Genomic DNA, 19,207 nt, shown 5'->3' on the forward strand with positions numbered 1-19,207 from the left:
TAATAGAAAATGACCTTCTCAGACATGAAGGTGTATACATGCAGTGCTGCTAAAGTTGACACATAGAAGGAAATTCAGGATCATGTCTGAGTGGGAGCTGCCATTAAAAAACTGTTTCCAATCTCTTCCTCCTCTCCTATTTCCCCCTTCCTCTTACCCACCCACCCTTCCTCCGTCCCTCTCCCTGTCTCACTCTCTTGCTTTTACCAAGAAGTTTGCTTCTCGTGTAGTCCTCACTGGTCATTAGAAAACAATCTAACAATTCATAAGTATGTTTGGATTTCCAGTTTTGCACTTTTTCTAGAAGCAGTCAACAATGAGTTCTTTCATTGACCTATATCTCTAATCAGACTTCCAAGGCTTCAAATAAGTTAGTTTTGAGAAGGAAAACATAAAACTTCTTCCTTCATATTGGCCTCATAAATACAATAATTTTACTTCTTTTATTTTTCAAAGGTGTATGGAAGTATGATATAGGTTAGTAGTACCTTTACTTGTGATATGATTAGGGTCTTGGGCACAGATACAGAGTGAATCAAGGTAATGTAGAGATGAAAGAGTAATGTCACAGATTCCACCTATCTTCCTAGCTCCTCATTTCTCAAAGGAGGAAACATATAGGGGGCACTGTATTTATTTCCAGACAAGGTAATATAACTTAATTATAAAAGCACCCTCTCAACACACTCTCTTGCTTCTTGGGAAGTCTACGAGAGCATGCATTACAATTCTGCTTTGCCAGATAAGGAGCTGAGGTGTGAGGACTGTAGAAGACTAACCAGCACCCAGGAGAAGAGCAGACTTGGAGGTTGATGGAACAATGGAAAGAACACCTAGGATCAGACAGATCTGTGTTAGAATTCTGGCTCAAGCTTTTACTAAGATGTATGGGGCAATTTCATCTCAGTGAACCTTGGTTTTCTAAATTTTAAACTAAGGATTATAACATTGATCTTGAGGTACTGTTGATGGAATTAAATGTGAAGAACTTAATGCAGAGAGGGCATCTGCTAAATCTAACTTTCTTTTCTTCCTAACTTTCTTTTCAAAGTTTGGGCTATTAGAGAACTAATGACCTGTGTGACCACATGAGCTAAGGCGATAACAAAATGCAATAGGTAAAAACACCAAGCAGGAGATAGTACAGTTTGAATCAGTTAGGCCTGGCATCAATACAAATTCACTTACTGGCTTTGCAATCTTGGATGTTACTTAATCTTTCTGGAGCTCAGTATTCTCATTATAAAATGGAAATGATTCCTACTTTACAGAGTGGTTGCTGAGTGTGGTAGCAAGGATTAAAGACAACTTTCACAAAGCATCTGGTACATTAAGTAAACAGATTGTGAGTAATACATATTGTTCAGATTTTTATTAATTAAAGCTTGTCTGTAGACTCATCTCCTGTACTTAATATTCTTTTTTTCCACCTAAGACCTTGAAGGGTTATGGTAGGGTGTTGATCACTGATTAGCTGGTCTAGTTCTGTTAATCTACCTCCTAAGAACTAGGGTTACAGTTCCAGCCCTGCCATTAACTATTTAACTGTATGTCTCAAAAAGGAATTCTAGGCCTGAATTTTGTTCATCTCTAAAATGAGAAGGCTGGAATAAATAATTCCTAAGTTTCCTTGTCACTATAATATTTTAAGATTCTAGTGTCTTTTTACTGAGTTATAGCAGTAAACTCTATCTTTAGAGTTTAACCTATTTCTCTATGGTTTAATTTTCACATTCCCTCTACTGTATTTCTTTTTCCTTTTTTCTTCTCTTTTCTTTTTTTCTTTTGGCAAAAAGGGATAATGTCCTATCATTTTGTAAACAAACCAATATCTCCATTCTGACTTAGTGGTATTCCATGATATTAATGCATCATACTTTAAAATAATCTGGATTGTTTTTAATCCCAAAATTCAGTAATAATGAAGGTAGTAATAATGAGGATAATGATGATTCATTTCAAGGCTTTCTATGCCTCCAGGACCCTGGTCATTGCACATGATAAAATACACCAAAATTTAAAAAAAGATTAAGGTTTAACATGTTAAAAATACATCCTAGGAGTAAAACACTTGGTACTCATTCCCACATTGTGCAATGAGCACTTAAAAATAAACAAAAATAAGAGATTCATTAACCAACAACAGAATCTTAATAATTATTAACTAGAAAGGAAATAAAATTAACTTGACCTTATCTTAGAAGGTTGTTGGGAATCTGCTTTGGTTATGCAGATGAGAAATATGTTGTGAGGGGCGCCTGGGTGGCACAGCGATTAAGCGGCTGCCTTCGGCTCAGGGCGTGATCCCGGCTTTATGGGATCGAGCCCCACGTCAGGCTCCTCCACTATGAGCCTGCTTCTTCCTCTCCCACTCCCCCTGCTTGTGTTCCCTCTCTCTCTGGCTGTTTCTATCTCTGTCAAATAAATAAATAAATAAATAATCTTAAAAAAAAAAAAAGAAATATGTTGTGAACTATTAGACCTCAGTTTCAGAAATCCAAACCCCCTCAAACTTAGAAGTGAACCTTTGACAAAGGTTCAAAATAAACGTATAGTTACTATGAGCTTGTATATACCATTTACCTTTGAATTATTTTCATCTTGTTCTATTCAATTAATTAATTGATTGATTTAATATATACACCTATTATGTGTTTTCCAGTGTATTCAAAATAAAATCCAAATTCCTCACCCTGGCTACTCCTCTGACTTCACTTCCAATTATTCTCTTCCTTTGTTTACTTTCCTCTAGCCACTCTGGAATTCTTTTATTTCCTTGAATACACAAAGTTTGTCTTTGCCTCAGGGCATTGTCCATGCTGTTTCTGTCTGGAGCTTTCTCTTCCTTGCATGTTTCTATCCCCACCTCAAATTCTTCACCTACCTGGTTCTTCCATGCTTCAACTAAATTACCTTAAATTACCCTTTCTATGAGAATTCTTTCCTGACTACTCAGCAGGTAGCATAACAGATTTTCCCCATGCATTTCTGTCTTGCTTATCTATTAGCTCTTTTCATGCACTACAGTTAATAATTTTGTAATTTTTTGTTTACTTATTTAATGTCTGATTCCCTTAGGACACTATAAATTCCATGAGAGCCTAAGGGATCATTTCTATATTCCCTGGATTAAGCATGGATGGGTAATGAATTAATGATTCTACCGTGGTAGATTTTGTAGAGTTTAGAAATGTTAATTAAATATGGACTCTATCCCTAGAGAATTTATTTTTTAGTAAAGGGATAAAGTCTGCACATAAGTATCATTTAAAAATATAGAAAGTAATTCAAGTCTCAAAAAAAGTGTAGATAAATGCTACATTAGTTTCTAAGGCTATTGTGACAAATTACCAAAAACTTGTTGACTTACCAGAAATATATTTTCTCACAATTTTGAATGCTAGAAGTCCAAAATCAAATTGTCAGCAGAGCCACTACAGGTGCTAAGTGAGTTTGTTAAGCAGAGGAGAGTGGATTATTTCTGGGTAGGTGAAAGAGGGAAGCTTTTGTGGAATTAATAGCATTTAAAATAGACCCAGAAGGATGGGTTAGATTTGCATATGGAAAAACAGAATAATGGACATTCTAGATAGCAGGAGCAATATTAATAAAGAGGGGATGGTGATAGTGGTAAGGAAATTTGGCCTGAGTGTTTGGTATATTAAACCATAAGAATAAGTCAGAAATGAGGTCAGAATTAGATTTTAGATGGTCAAAATATTGGTTAGAAATTAATTTTTACTAAAGTTTTGTCTGAACAAAGGTGACATAATCTTAGGGCTCTTGCTTCAGGAAACCTAATGAGGCAGCAGTGTTTAGGATGAACGGGGCTCCCTTCCCCCTATCTCTCTCAATTAGGAGATTATTGTAGGCAAAAGAAGATGAAAACCTAAGACAGAGGTACCAAGGAAGGATAATTAATAAGACCTGGCCATTTACTGGACACCTGGGGGGTGGGAGGAAAGCAAGAATGATACATTTTGAGTCAGGATGACCTGGACAATTGAGATGAAGAAAATTAGTATAGTCAAAAGGAGGATGATTAATTTTCACTAGGAGGATAAATTCAATTTTGATGTACTGACTTGAAGAAAACTAGTGTGGTATCTATTTGAAGATTTAAATAAGGACATTAGAAATATAGGACTGAAATTTGGGAGAGAGATCAGGACTAGAGATATAAATGTGTGAGTTATCAGTAGTGTAATAACTGAAGTCATACAACCTTGGAAAGCAGTGGCAGATCATGGGAAGAGTATGAATATGGAGTCTGACAGACATAGTCACATTCTATCTTTTACACTCACCTGTTGTATGACCTGGGACAAATTGCTTAATGCCTACACTTTCTCATATATAAAGAGGGAGAAAATAATATTATCCCTTAGTTAGGATTATGTGAGTTAGTATTTAAAAGACCAATCTTCTTTATATCTGCTTTCATATTTTGGTGGCATGATTCCCAGTAAGAAATATATTTATTTTGCAATCCATTATCTTAAAAATATGTAACTCACTCTTTTTTATAAATTTTCCCCTTTGATACTATTTCATTAAAAGCATATTGACTGTGATCCTCTAAACTGATTCCATGACGGATGAATGGTTTGCAACCCACACTTTGGAAAACACTGGCTCCAACCAGCATCCTATCCTCAGATCACACCATGACTATTCACGGCTCCTTCAACTTTCATTTTCATTACTCTCTCTACTTTGGCAACTGGTGAATATCAGATAATTTCTTGATGGTCCAAAAGAAATGATAACTATTCACTTACTCTACTGTACCCATACAACATTCTGTCTTTAAGAAAGATGTATTTATTGCCCAGATTATGAACTCCTTGATGGTAGGAAGTATAAGTTATTTACCCTGGTAAAAAGATTTGTTCATAAGAGGCATAGAAAAAATTTTAATTTATTATTAAAGAGGGAAGAGTTCTGAAGAGATAACCTTGTTGGGCACCTACATCCAAGTCCCTGCTCTGGCATCCTCATGCTTCAGTTCTTCCTTCTCTATATGCCGAAGCTTCCATGGATTTTTTTAAGGGAGAACACTGTCTCCTCATTTGGGACACAAAGACATAAGAACTAATATTTTGTACATAGAAACTTGAGCTTCTTCACAGTGGGGATGGGAAGGTTGGGAGGGTATAAAATAAATTTGAGGAAGAAACTAAGATATATCCAGGATTTAGCTCTGGGTGAAATAATAGAAAAGTTCCTACACTGGTCTCTTCGGATTGCTAAATGACAGAATCCAATAAAGGCAACCTGAAATAAATTACTAGGGCAAGTAATTCATTTTAAATTATTAAAGTTTATTTCATTTTTTTCAGACCCTGAAAAACTTTTCTCTGACAGAAATGACCCCTGGCAACAGTGACATTCTGACACCAGGCACGATGCACACTCTTGGGAAGTCTGAATTCCATGTCACAATGGCTCTGTTCTGATTACTGGTTTTATCATGCCTATAAGCGCAATTAAACTACTGAAGTTTCTAATGGTCTTCTGTCCATTTTGAAAATCATCATAAAGAATATTAAGTCAACCAAATAAATCTGCTTCTATGTGACTCATTGCACAACCAGAGGTATAATATCAAAATGCACAGAAAAAAAGAAAAAAAAAAAAAAACCTTTTTTGATAACAACGAATGTTTCCAGAATACCCCTTATATATTAATTTTGGGCAAGTCTGTGGTGGGGAGTACAGTTCAATGGGTCTCATAAATGAGCCTAAGGCAATTTGTTCCTCAGAAAACACTGCTCAGACCCTGAGTGTAAAGGAAAGATCAAAGCCCCAGAGTCTAAATTTGGGTCTGTTCTCAGGCCTAGATGACTAAAGGATGATCTGCATTGGTGGTCATTATGGCTTGGGTAACTTGCATGCCCTACCATGGGCCTCAATATACTTATTTCAAAATGAGATTATTAGGACTTCTGCTTCTTACAGCCTCTGCACCTGTAATGTTTGATGAAGCTCTACCCTTAAATCCCTTTCACCTCAGTTTTGTAATCTTAAAAAATATGAAATGTGTTTATAAAGTTCTTTGATGTCCTTAAATGTTATTCAACATGATAACAGTACAATTCACTAAGCCTAAATTTTATCATTTTAGTTTTGCCTCAGAGGCCACGTTTTATGAAAGCTTTAATTTGCATCAGCAGCAGCTGATTTAATAAAAACAAAGGGACCCCTTTTGGAAATAAATTAAAATTGGTGGGGGAGGGCAGAGGACTTTATGCAAAAAACAAACAAAAAAACAAAAACAACAAAAACCAAAAAACCCAAAAACCACCAGGAAGCTAAATGCTGAAGGGGTCATAAGGGGTCAAACGGTTCTGAGTTCTAAAGAATATTGTGGTCTTATTCATGCTGAGAAACTGAGAAACTGGTCCTGGCTTTTTATGCACTGAAAGTTGAAGCTTCTAATCGCAACTTCCCCGGGCTGATTGCCCCAATACCTATCGTACCATGTGCCTCTACGTGCCTCTTTCCTTGAAACACAATTCACTGCATGACAATTAGACCAACAGGTGAAGAGCCTATCCTGCAGTCAAGTAGATTTATCTTTGGAGACAACTCCAGTGTATGGGATCTAAGACACTCAAGTTAATTGGAAAATTACTGGAGATTGTTTCACAGAAAAAAGGAAATGGTATGAACAGGCCGTCCTCATCTTGGTGGTGAGAAAGAAGTGAGAGACGTATGCCTATTGTGATGTGATGAACAGCTGGTTTGCCTTTGACAAATTCCTTTAAAATTGTATTCCTGACTGTCAAGAACTTTATTCAACCCCTCTTCACAATAAATATTCTCTGACAGAATAAATCCTAAAGTTCTAACTATTAACGCATTTTGTAATTGTATTAATAACAATAACTATTTCGTCATTGCTATCATTATGCCAAGCACTAGAGATTAAAAAACCGAGTAAGAAACAGACCCTGCTTTGTAGACCTTCCTGTCTATGGGTTTGAACTATTGTGGTTATGACAAAAATAACAATAAGCATCATTTATTCCCTCATACCAGCCAAGCACTGTGCTCAGTGGGCACCATGCATAAGCTCCCTTTCCACTCATCAGATACCCTGACGGTGAAGTGATCTTGTTCTGTCCATGCATCGTCTCTCTCCTCCCACCAAAAGATGGACCTAGCAGAAATTCAGACCATATGTAGAGATATTTAAACACCTTCTGGACTATCTGCAGTCAACACACAAGCACTGTAGCCAATGATGCAAGAGTACAGTGAACCAAAGTGAAAACGGAAGAAAGTGAATCACCTTTAGTGCACTCTGTGGGACAGACATGGTGGCACTCTGAAAACCACGATGCAGTAGACCCCACATCCAGCCTTCCAACAATGACTCAAGGAGATGGATGTTATTTCGGTGTTTTAAGACTGTCTAAGGAACGACCTTGCAACACATTAAACTCCAAAACTTAGGAAGACATCATAACCTTCTGGATTTCATTACCAAAACATACGTTTTGATCTAAAATTAAAAAAAAAAAGATTGACTTTTCTCGTAGTATTTCACAACCTTTGAATGCAGCATTAAAACGCTTTTCTTCTTTCCCCCACCAACTATAAGCTTCTGTTTTCTTACCCTGGGCGTCTGAATCTTTTATATGCTCGGGTTCTATTCACTGCCTGTTATTCAGACATTGAAATCCCAAGTGTTAATTGTTCTTCCAAGTACATTGACAAAACAGCAGCTAAATTAGGGTAGACCAGACTGTGGTAGACTCTGACATGCATTTATGGAACAATGGGGCTCTGAGAGACAGCCTTGTAGCTCACGGGAAGACATAAGATGTGCTATTTTGACTGCTTCATAGCAGAATGGGGAACACACGCACACAAGGGAATTATGCATTTTACTTAGTTTTGCCCAAAGTCCTCAAGGCAACAGAATCTTGTGATGTCATCATGAACTTTTTTCTCTCCATTTCCATTGACACAAAGGCTAAAAATTTCTAATGACATCACAAAGGAAAAAGGAATCTACTTTGACTCCATAAGAAATCCGTTACCTTCTATGAGATTTGAACAAAAATGTGAGAATCCCTCTTGTCACGGTGTATGTCACTGTGCGGATGCACAGTGGGTGACACCCTCCCTAATGCAATTCAAACCAGGCGAAAAAAAAAAGGATTCACAATTTAGGTTGAATAAAAAAGACATACTGAATATTGAGCCCAACAAATTTTCTTTTTTTATAGAAGGAAATCATTTAAGCATATATTTCTTCAGGGATATTCAAATTTTTACTCATGCCTGGTTACTATGTTACCAATGTTTTTGTCTTTTCTTGGGTTGGTCACAAAATCACAGAGGAAGAAGGTACAGGAAGCTTTCACTTACAGGAATGCAGTGCAGCTCAATCTTTTGTTTTTAAGGTGCAGTGATTTCAGTCTCTAAATGTAACTTCAGGCAGTCTGAAAAGAAACAGGTTAAAATCTCTTTCAGTTATAATTGGTATTTCAGATTTAATTAAAAATTAAACTTTCATAATGTTTCACCATCCAAAGCAATGCATTATCAGTCAAGCGTGGCTTTTTTTTTTTTTTTTCTGTTAAGGAAAAAAAAAAAAAACCCTCTTCCCAGAGTAGTTTTTTAATGAAAAGAAAAGGATCTAAAGAGGAAAAAAAAAAAAGCAATTCTGAAAAACAAAATATGCCTCCCTGTTTAGGACTTCATAATGATATGACTAGAAGCTCAGTGCCTCTGAATTTCAGCTAAATTCTATCTGATTTTTAAAAAACTCCTCAACAACAATTTCACAGCCTAAAGATTACATAAAATGTTAATTTTAGAGAATAAAGAAGAAAATCTATTATCTGAATATACATGTTGAAGGGAAATTATGACTTCAAATAGAATTGGAAAAAAAATGTTAGATCTACTACTTTCAAGTGGCTGCATCAGTGGCGGGGCAGATGGTGAAGTAGAGGTAAATGAACATATTTAGCAAAACAGAACGCCCATTGCAATGTATGGTGGGCTTCGCATGCTGGACACCACATCATATATACATATATCTTATCAGATGCAGCCACTGCTGTGTGAAGCAGCACGAGAAGACCATCAGGATTTGAACTGGACCTCCTGGTTTTAAATAACTGAACACATTTTTTAATATGTACTTTTAATCTTCAAATTAAGAGTCCAGGCATTAAAATCTCCAACTATGTTATAAATATTTGGGCTTAAAATGTCACACTATTTTTCAATCCCTTCTTTCTTCATACAACACCATCTCTAAATAAGATAACTGTTAAAAAAAAAACAGACTAGATTAAGTCATCCCTATTTTTAGCTTTAGATAACTGACAGTACAGGATATAGAAAAATATAGCTTTTTTTTTTTCGTGTAAAATGAAGATAATACAATTATCTTTCTTTTACTTCACAGCATGGCAGTACTTTTTTTATATATATTTGTAGCACTAAATGTGGTATGTTTATGTCCACCTTCACGTTAGTGCAAGGTAATATTTTAATATCTCCACATATGAGAGCATGATCATAAATCACCCCTGAAATTGCATCTATTATTAGAAAATGCAACTCGTCTGACTTATGAATTCTATTTTCTTTTTCCCTTCAAGTATATGGAAGAATATTTTAGGTATTGTGTCTATTTGATATATATAGATTTTATATGCAGACTGGTGCAGATTCACGGAATCCATCCATGAATGGATCAGAAAAAAAATCACTGACATTGACTAACTAAACTTTTCCCCTGCTTCACACATGCCTGAATTAGACTAAAAATGCACCAGTGTAAAGACAGAAATTATGGAGGCGTCACCAGGGACAACTGAATGAGAGGAGGGGAGTGCACATATTTCCTTATAAGGTAACAAAACATTCATAAAAGAAACTGACAAAAATAACTCATGCTCGGAAATTATATGGAATAACAATAATCCCCAATAAACAATTCAGAAATATGAAAACTGTCCACCTCTATATAAATCTGAATCACTGATTGGTATTGTTCTACTCACCGCTCAAATATGGTTAGTGAAAAACTGATTCACTATCTAGTTCATACAGGAAAATGTGATGGAAACTAGGCTGCATATTTATATATAAACTATTTAACTGACAACTAGCAGTTCAATTTAATCAGTCAGATTTCCTTTTTCTCAATTCACCAGATGTTGAGTTAACTGAACTATCAGTTCAAAATAATAAAGTAATTTCTATGAATCGTCAGTCTGCTGCGTTACATTCTTCTCGGCTCCTCATGTATTCCTCATCCTCCTTGACCTTTCTCTTCACTTCTATTTCTGCATGTTTCTTCCTTACTTTCACTTTCTTCCTTATTTTTTCCCTCTCTTTTTTTTCCCCTTGGTGAGGGTAATGAAGCTCAAAAATAACATCTTGTATCCTGTTGAGGGAAACTTGGTCACAACTATCCTTCCAGATGACAAACTCATTCTTAAATGTCTGTTTCCCAATCCAAAGAAAACAGAGCAATTGAGAAAATAGAGACGCAACATCACTTACCACTACCAACACCACCACTTTTAATTCCCATGCTACATTCATCACAAGGAGGACTGAAGTTTATTTATATTATCCCCTAACCTCAAATAGGACCACAAATAAGACTAATAACAGGACCATTTTGTGGCACTCAGGCAAACGGCTGGGCAAAACAGATGGATCCTACTTTGCGCCAGGACTCAAAAAATACAGTCGCCAACTCACTGTTGGCGACTACATATCTTGGCCCAAAGATGGACCTGGAAGTGGGACCAGTTGTCTTTGATATGAATACTGTTCCTATTCATATCTGCCTCATGAGATAATCATTAACTCTGTCACTATGTAGTGGGGGTAAGTATTGGATAGAAACTGGAAAAATGGTCATCAAGGAAGTGAAATATTCTGAAGGCATGTCGGATTAGATTAGGGAGAACAAAGTCAGGGCTAGAACATTTTTGGCAATACTGTCTATTTTTCAACTTCCCGTTTTTTACAAGTTCAGTACTGTACACTGTACCCACCTTTAAAATAGTAGATTTCCAGAGTATGTGTAATCAATAAGAATAACTTGCTCTTGACTTTTCAGGTCCCAAAATCTGTTGAAATTTTTTAAAGTCAACCAGATCGATCTTGGTCATTATTAAAATTGACCACCAGTGTCAGACTTCTTTAATCAGGACAAAACTATGTAAGGCTTTATAGATTACAGTCAACACCCAGCGATGCACTGGGAAACAGCTCAGTCAGTAATCAATGCAAATTACAAAGCCCGGAAGAATGCTTCTCTTGGCAGAGGCCCTTTAGCAAAAGAGTTGTACATTCTGCACTAGTTAGAGATTCTGAATGGCTTTCCAGAGAAGTGGCAAATGTATTATATTACAGTAACCTATCCTGTAACTCACAAGACCAAAAAACAAAGCCCCAGACAATAAAGAAAACTGAAGGGGGTGAGGAACTATAGATCATAACACTGACTAGTAACACAGGGCTGCTTCTGATCACACTCTACTTTTTAAAAAATCCTCACATGAGTAAGAGTTTTCGATACCACCAGGTCACAAAACTTCAAGAAAAGAACAACAAAGCACTCTAGTTTAGGAGTTCTATGCTAATTCAGGCGTTGCTCTTAATGTTCTCCCAACTATTCAGCATCGATTGTATCTTGCTCAGATTGTTTTTGAGAGTTCACTCACCTCTCTTATAATTTACTCATTCTGACATTGCTCAGATGATTTTTAAGAGACAAGCCCTGCCTGTGGTCAGTGTAGATGGAAATTATAATATTTTAATTATTTCTCTTAGTCTTTTTTTTCTTTTCACTTCAAAAAAATTTTATTATGGAAAATCTCAAACACATGCAAGAGTAGAGAGCATAATAAAATGAGCTACCAGGTACTCATCACCCATGGGCCATCTTTTTTCTTTTTTTATCTGTAGTCACCTATAGTCATCTATAGTTACTTTTTCTTCTACTAGCTCATTTTAAAGACAATTCCAGATATATCATTCTATCCACAAATATGTTAGTATGTAGTACTAAAAAATAATGGCCTCTGAAAATCATAATATCATCACCCACATCAAAAATAATAGCAATTCTTTAATGTTATTAAATATCTTAGGTCAAATGATTGATTTTTGAATGCTTTTTGCTTTCTGTTCATTTTTATAGCTGGTTAGTATGAATTATAAACAAGATCCACACACTACATTTAAATCATAATTCTCTTTTAACTGATAAATCCCCCATTCCTTTTTCTTAAATTACTTTTTATTCCGGAACAATTTCATATTTATCAAAAAGTTATAAAGATAGCACAGAGAACTCCTGTATTTTCTTCACTACTTAACATTAACATCTTATGTAACGATGGCAAATTTGTCAAAGGAAGAAATGAACATTGATACAATACTATTAACTACGTACTTTATTCAGATGTTACCAGTTTTTCCATTAATATATTTATTCCGTTCCAAGGGTTTAATCTAGGATACCACATTGCATTTAGTTGCCATTTCTCCCAACTCTTCTCTGATTTGTGACAATTTCTCAGTCTTCTCTTTTTATGACCCTGATAGTTTTGAAGAGTAGTGGTCAGATATTTTTTGTACTAATCTAAATACACAAGTAATAAATCATGGAAATTTAATTAAAAAAATTTTTGGGGGGGTGCCTTGGTGGCACAGTCGTTAAGTGTCTGCCTTCGGCTCAGGGTGTGATCCCAGCGTTGTGGGATCGAGCCCCACATCAGGCTCCTCCGCTAAGAGCCTGCTTCTTCCTCTCCCACTCCCCCTGCTTGTGTTCCCTCTCTCGCTGGCTGTCTCTGTCAAATAAACAAATAAAATCTTTAAAAAAAAAGTTTTTTTGGCATAAAATTAAGTTAAAAAATTTAAAAAAATAAATAGTAATTTGGATTTATCTGATGTTTCTCATAATTAGATTGGGATTAGAGTTTTAGAGAAGAATGCAAATGAATGAAGAGCTCTTCTTGTAACATCATATCGGGGGGTACATGATATCCGTATGACTTATCACTGGGGATGTTAATCTTGGTCATTTGGTTAAGGGAGTGCCTGCCAGGTTTTTCTCTTCTTAGTTTTAATTAGCATAATTTCACTTTTAACAGTCTATTGAGGTATAATTTACATAACATAAAATTCACCCTTTTAAGTGTACAACTTAAGGATTTTAAATAAATTTAGAGTGATCATCATCACAGTCCAGTTTTAGAACATTTCTGTCACCCCAGAAAGATCTTTCATGTCCTTAGGTAGTCAACCTACCCTTACCCCCAGCCCCAAACAATAATCAGTTTTCTGTCTCTAAACATTTACCTTTTCTGGACATTTCATATAAGTGCAATCATACAATATGCAGTGTCATGCATGTGGCTTATCATAATATTTTTCAGATTCATCTATGTTGTGGTATGTAGCAGATGCCTGTTCCCTTTTATTGACAAATGGTATTCCATTGTGTGGATGTACATTTTGTTTATCCACTCATCAGTTGATGAACACATGGATTGTTTTTAGCTTTGACTATTACAAATAATTCTTCTCTGAACACTGACATATATACAAGTCTGCATGTGGACGCATGTTTTTATTTCTCGAGTAGATATCTAGAAGTGAAATTTCTCGGTCATAAAGGTAAGTTTATTTTAGCTTTTTTTAGATTTATTTTTTAAAGATTATTTATTTATTTTCAGACACAGAGAGAGAGAGAGAGAGAGAGAGGCAGGAGCAGAGGGAGAGAGAATCCCAAGCAGACTCCACACTGAGTGCAGAACTCAACACGGGCTCAATCTTGAAACCTGAGCTGAAACCGAGAGTCAGAGACTCAACCAACTGTGCCACCCAGGTGCCCAGTTTATTTAAACTTTTAAGAACTGCTAAGCCATTTTCTAGAGTGACTGTACCATTTTAAATTTCAACCAGCAATGTATGAGGGTTCCAATTTCTCAGCATCTTCACTGATACTTGTAATTGCATGCCAATTTTTATCTTATTTACTCTAGTTAGCATAAAGCAGTATCTCTCTATGGTTTTAATATACTTTTCTAAGGATTAATGATTTTGAGCATCTTTTCATATTATTACTGATTCTTCTATCTTCGTTGGTGAAATATTTATTCAAACATTTTGCCCAATTTTTAATTGGGTTGTTTGTCTTTTTGTTATTGAAGAATTCTTTATATATTGTGAGGACAAAGATCCTTTATCAGATACATATTTGCAAATAATAAATCTTGCAGGGGCACCTGGGTGGCATAGTCAGTTAAGCGACTGACTCTTGATTTCAGCTCAGGTCATGACCTCAAGGTCATGAGATCGAGCCCCACGTTGGGTTCCCTGCTCAGTGGGGAATCTGCTTCTTTCCCTCTTCCTCTCCCTCTGCCCCTCCCTGTGCTTACCCTCATGTTCTCTTTCTAAAAATAAATAAAATCTGAAATAAATAAATAAATAAATAAATCATGCAAATTTTCTCCCACTCTTTTCTTTAGTGATATCTTTTGAAGTATTAAAGTTTTTAATTTTATTGAAATCCAAATTATCATGTTTTTTATTTTTTGTATCATGCTTTGGTGCCATATCTAAGAACCTATCTAACTCAAGGTCATGAAGATCTTCTCCTGCTTTCTTATAGAAGTCTTATAGTTTTAGCTCTTACATTTAGGTCGATGATCCATTTTGAATTAATCTTTGTATATGGTGTGAGGTAAGGATATAAAGGTTTTTTTTTTTTCATATAGTTCTAGCACCATGGATATTCATTTATATTTCATATAGTCCTAGCACCAATTGTTCTAATATTATTTATTGAAAATGACAACAACAAAACTATTCCTTCCCTACCACATTGCTTTGGCACCTTTGTCAAAACCAATTGACAAAAAACATAAAGGTTAATTTTCTGAATTTACAACTTCATTCCATTGATTTATATGCCAGTACTATACTCTTCTTTCTATAGTTTTTATAGTAAATTTTAAAATCGGGAGCATAGGTCATCTAACTTTGTTTTCCTTTTCAGAATTATTTTCACCGTTCTGGATCCTTTGCATTTTCATATAAATTTTAGGATCAGCTTGTCAATTTCTACAAAAATGCCTTTATTCTTTTTGATGCTACTGTGAATAGAATTTTTTTTTAAATTTCATTGTTCACTGCTAGTATATAGAAATACAATTAATTTTTGCATAATTACAAAATAATATATATTTTGTATTATAATATATAATTTTGTATAATTACAAAATAAAATATAATTTGTAAACTTGCTTAACTCTTTTGTGTGTGTGAATGCATTCCTTCAGCTTTTCTACATAACTTATTTTCTGCAAATAAAAAGTGTTAACTTTTTACTTTCTAATCTGGATGCCTTTGATTTCTTTCTCTTCTGTTTTTTTTTTTCTTCTTCTCTCCTTTTCTTGCTTTCTTTTCTTTTTCTTTATATTTATTTATTTATTTTTATCTTTCTGGACAGACACCCCAGTACAATGTTGAATAGACGCGGTAAGATCTAACAACCTTGCCTTGTTCCCAATCTTACAGTTAAACCAGTTAGTCTTTCATCATTAAGTATGATGTTAGTTGTTGATTTTGCATAGATGCCCTTTATCAGGTTATAGAAGTCTCTTCTAGTCCTAGTTTGTTGAAAGTTTTTGTCATGGATGGTGGATCTTCTCAAATGTTTTTGGTGTACCTAGTGCAATAGTCACAAGGTTGTCTCTTTTATTCTACCAATATGGTATATTACATTAATTAATTAACTAATTAATTAATTACTGAATGTTTACTAAACTTGCATTCTTAGGATAAATCCTACTTGGTCAAGGTTATAGTACATTTAAGGATTGTTGTATTTGATTTGTGAATATTTTGTTGAGGACTTTGGGGTCTATATTCATGAGGGATAATGGTTTCTTATGATATGCTTGTCTAGCTTTGGTCTCAGTATAATATTATTGTCATAGAATGAATTTTAAAAATGTTCCTTCTCCATTTTCTGAAAAAGTTTGTGAGATATTGGTATTGCTTCTCTTTAAATAATGGATAGGATGCAGTGAAGATATCTGCATCTAAACTTTTCTTTGTGGGATGACATAATTAAAAATTCCATCTCTTTGCTATTATAGATCTATTCAGATTCTCAATTTCTTCTTCAATCACTTTCAGTAATTTGTGCATTTCCAGCAATTAGAAAATTTTACCTAAGTTGTCTTAAGAATATATTTGTTCATAGTATTACTTTTAATCTTTTTAATTTCTATGGGGTTGGTAGTGATGTCCTGCTTTTATTCTTGATTTCAGTAATCTGTTATCTTCTGTACTTTTTCCTTGGTCATTCTAGCTATACATCTGTCAATTTTGTTGGTCTTTGCAAAGAATCAACTTTTGTTTTCATTGATTTTTCTCTACGATTTTATTGTTTTCTATTTCATTGACTTCTGGCCTAACTATATTATTTTCTTCCTTTTTCTTGAATTGAATTTTATTATATACTTATACCATATCTATATTTATCTACATAATAATAAAAGTGCAATGTATTTCTTTGGGTGGATTTTAGTCACTGCTATCATTTCCTTTCAGTCTAAATGATTTCCTTTAGTATTTCTTGTAAGGCAGGTCTGCTACCAACAAGTTGCCTCAGTCTTTGTTTACCTTGGAATATCTTTCTTTTATCTTCATTTTGAAGAACAGTTTTGCTGTATATAAAATTCTTGATAGTCACTTTAAAAATCTTTTTTCCTTCAGCACTTTGACTTAATTATTTCTGATGAGAAGTCAAATGTTAATCAGAATGTTGTTTCCTGTAGTGAGCCTTTTTTCTCTTGGTGCTTTCAAGAATTTATCTTTTTCTTTGGCTTTCAAAGACACATAGAATGTGTCTATGTGTGGATCCTTTTGCATTTATCATACTTGGAGTCTGTTGAGCTTCTCAGATGTGTAGATTAATGTTATTCATCATATTTGGCAAATTTGGGGCCATTATTACTTCAAATATCTTTTTTCTGCCCTTTCTTTTTCTTCTTCTCTCCTTTCCTGTTACACACATGTTAGTATGCTTGCTGGTATCTCAGATCTCTGAAGCTCTGTTTATTTTCTTCATTTTTTTTCCCCATTTTTCAGATTAGATAATTTCTACTGATTTATCTTCAAGTTCACTAATTCTTTGTTCTGCCGTCTCAGATCTGCTGTTGAGTCCTTCTAGAATATTTTTCATTTTAGTTACTGTGCTTTCAAACTCCAGAATTTTTATTTCTTTTAAAAATAATTGCTATCTCTATATTGATATTTTTATTTTAAAAGTAATTATATTAATATTTTATTTAATTATTTAACATGGTTTCCTTTAGTTATTTGAATATATTTATAATAGCTGCTTTCAAGTCTTTGCTAAATTTGACATCTGCTCTTCCCTCTCCAACATAGAGAGAGTTTCCACTGACTGCTTTTGTAACTGTGTATTGGTCACACTCCTGTTTCTTTACATGTCTTATAATTTTTTTTCTTGCAAGTTGACACTTTATACAATATATTATAGCACCTCTGGCTTCTGATTTTTCCCTCCAGGAGACTGTTGCTGTTATTGCTACTTATTTGTTTGTTTAGTGATCAATCTAATTCTGTGGGGTCTGTCTTCCTATGCTGTACAGCTGCTGATGTCTCTGGTCAGTTTTTATAATACTATTTTATTTTTTAGCTAAGCCTTGCCCCTATGTCAGGCATAGTTTGCAGTTCACATCTAATGATTGGTCTGGAGTTCTACTCAAACATCTTGAGGGCAATAAGCTAACATCCTTTGCTGATATATATGTATGGGTTGGAAATGCAAAGTTCAGGCACTTTACATGTCTTCTTTGGCTCTTACTTTTTACTGGGATCACTCTTCTCTCCTCTTTGTACAAGGCTTTAGGGTCAGCCTTGGGTATGTGGATATCTTGGACCCTCTCTGGTCTTTCCTGGAATATATGCAGACTTCCAAACCACCAGGGATACAATTTTCCAGTCCATTGCCTGCCCCAACCTGAACTGCAACTTCAGGCTAGCTGTAATATTTATCCTCTCTGTTTATTTACCACTGAGATTGCTACTATTTGTGACACCTAGGGACATGTGGTTTTTCATGTTCTACTCCATCAAGGCAGCCCATTTCAGCAGGAAGTTTGGAGTTTTCGTGGCTTGTCCTGCCCTTTTAGATCTGTTGTGCCAATGGAGTTTGGGGAAGGGTAAGCAGTGGAGGTAGTCCCAGCCAAAATACCAGATCTCACTTATGCCTCTCATATAACAATAATCTTTAATATGTCCCCTTTTACTCTCAGAAGTATCCAGTTCGGGTGATATAATTTATGAACTCCGTTTATATAGTGAGCATAAAAACTTATGATATTCCTTCAGCAAATAACCATTGCCTAATTCTATTCCTTGTAATGCAAGATTTGGAGGCCCAGCTGCAGGGGTGTGTATGGGTGGGTGGGGAGGTCCAACTGCCTTTGAATGAGAGTTTCCATAATGGTTACATGTGTATAGGAAATCCTCAACTGCCTGTTCTACTACATCTCTAGAAAGTCTAAAAATTCTGGAGATTAGAAATTTCTGCCAATCATGAGGACTGGGAGGTAGATGGAGGATGAGTATGAGGGTGCAATACTTCCCCCACGGGAGATGAAGAATTCTGCATGACTTTACAGAGCTGAGAGAAACCACACAATGAGAAGAGCTAGCATTTCATGGTTCATAATTAGTTGCTAGAAAATTTGGAGCTGGACTGAGCTAGAATAAACCCATTCCAAGCAATTGTAGAGGACATGTCATCTAGACTTAATCTCATACCAAATAGTAGCTAAGCAATCTCTCTAAATAGGTCCAAATACTTAAGTGAATCAAGTTAGTATTTTCCAACTTATTTCCTCGCAGTTTCATGGCATGCCCAGGCTATATCTCCTCAGGAACATACCAAAGGGATATGCTTCTCTGGGCACTTAAATAACTTGTAAATCAGAAAGTTACCATATTGAAATAGGGAGTAATATGCACTTTAAAAATGATTTTTGCTTTACATAATGATCCACAATAAAATTCCCTTGAGAATAGATTCTCCTAGAGCCTTTAAATTATGAATAGATTTACAAAATCACTCATCACATAAAATGAGATAAACATGTAGTATCTGCTT

General features: G+C 35.1%; 1 protein-coding gene across 28 annotated transcripts in view; it reads right to left on the reverse strand.

The window, feature by feature from the left end:
* ZBTB20 (zinc finger and BTB domain containing 20) overlaps window positions 1-19,207 on the reverse strand; it is a 757,238-nt gene that overhangs the window by 451,786 nt on the left and 286,245 nt on the right. For all 28 annotated transcript variants that reach the window (XR_005832190.1, XR_005832191.1, XR_005832189.1 and 25 more), the window contains one exon: window positions 8,383-8,456. The gene's annotated coding sequence lies outside the window, so the exon portion shown is untranslated. The remainder of the gene's footprint in view (window positions 1-8,382; window positions 8,457-19,207) is intronic.

This window comes from Ursus maritimus, unplaced genomic scaffold, assembly GCF_017311325.1.
Source record: "Ursus maritimus isolate PB19 unplaced genomic scaffold, ASM1731132v1 scaffold_4, whole genome shotgun sequence".
Lineage (NCBI taxonomy): Eukaryota > Metazoa > Chordata > Mammalia > Carnivora > Ursidae > Ursus > Ursus maritimus.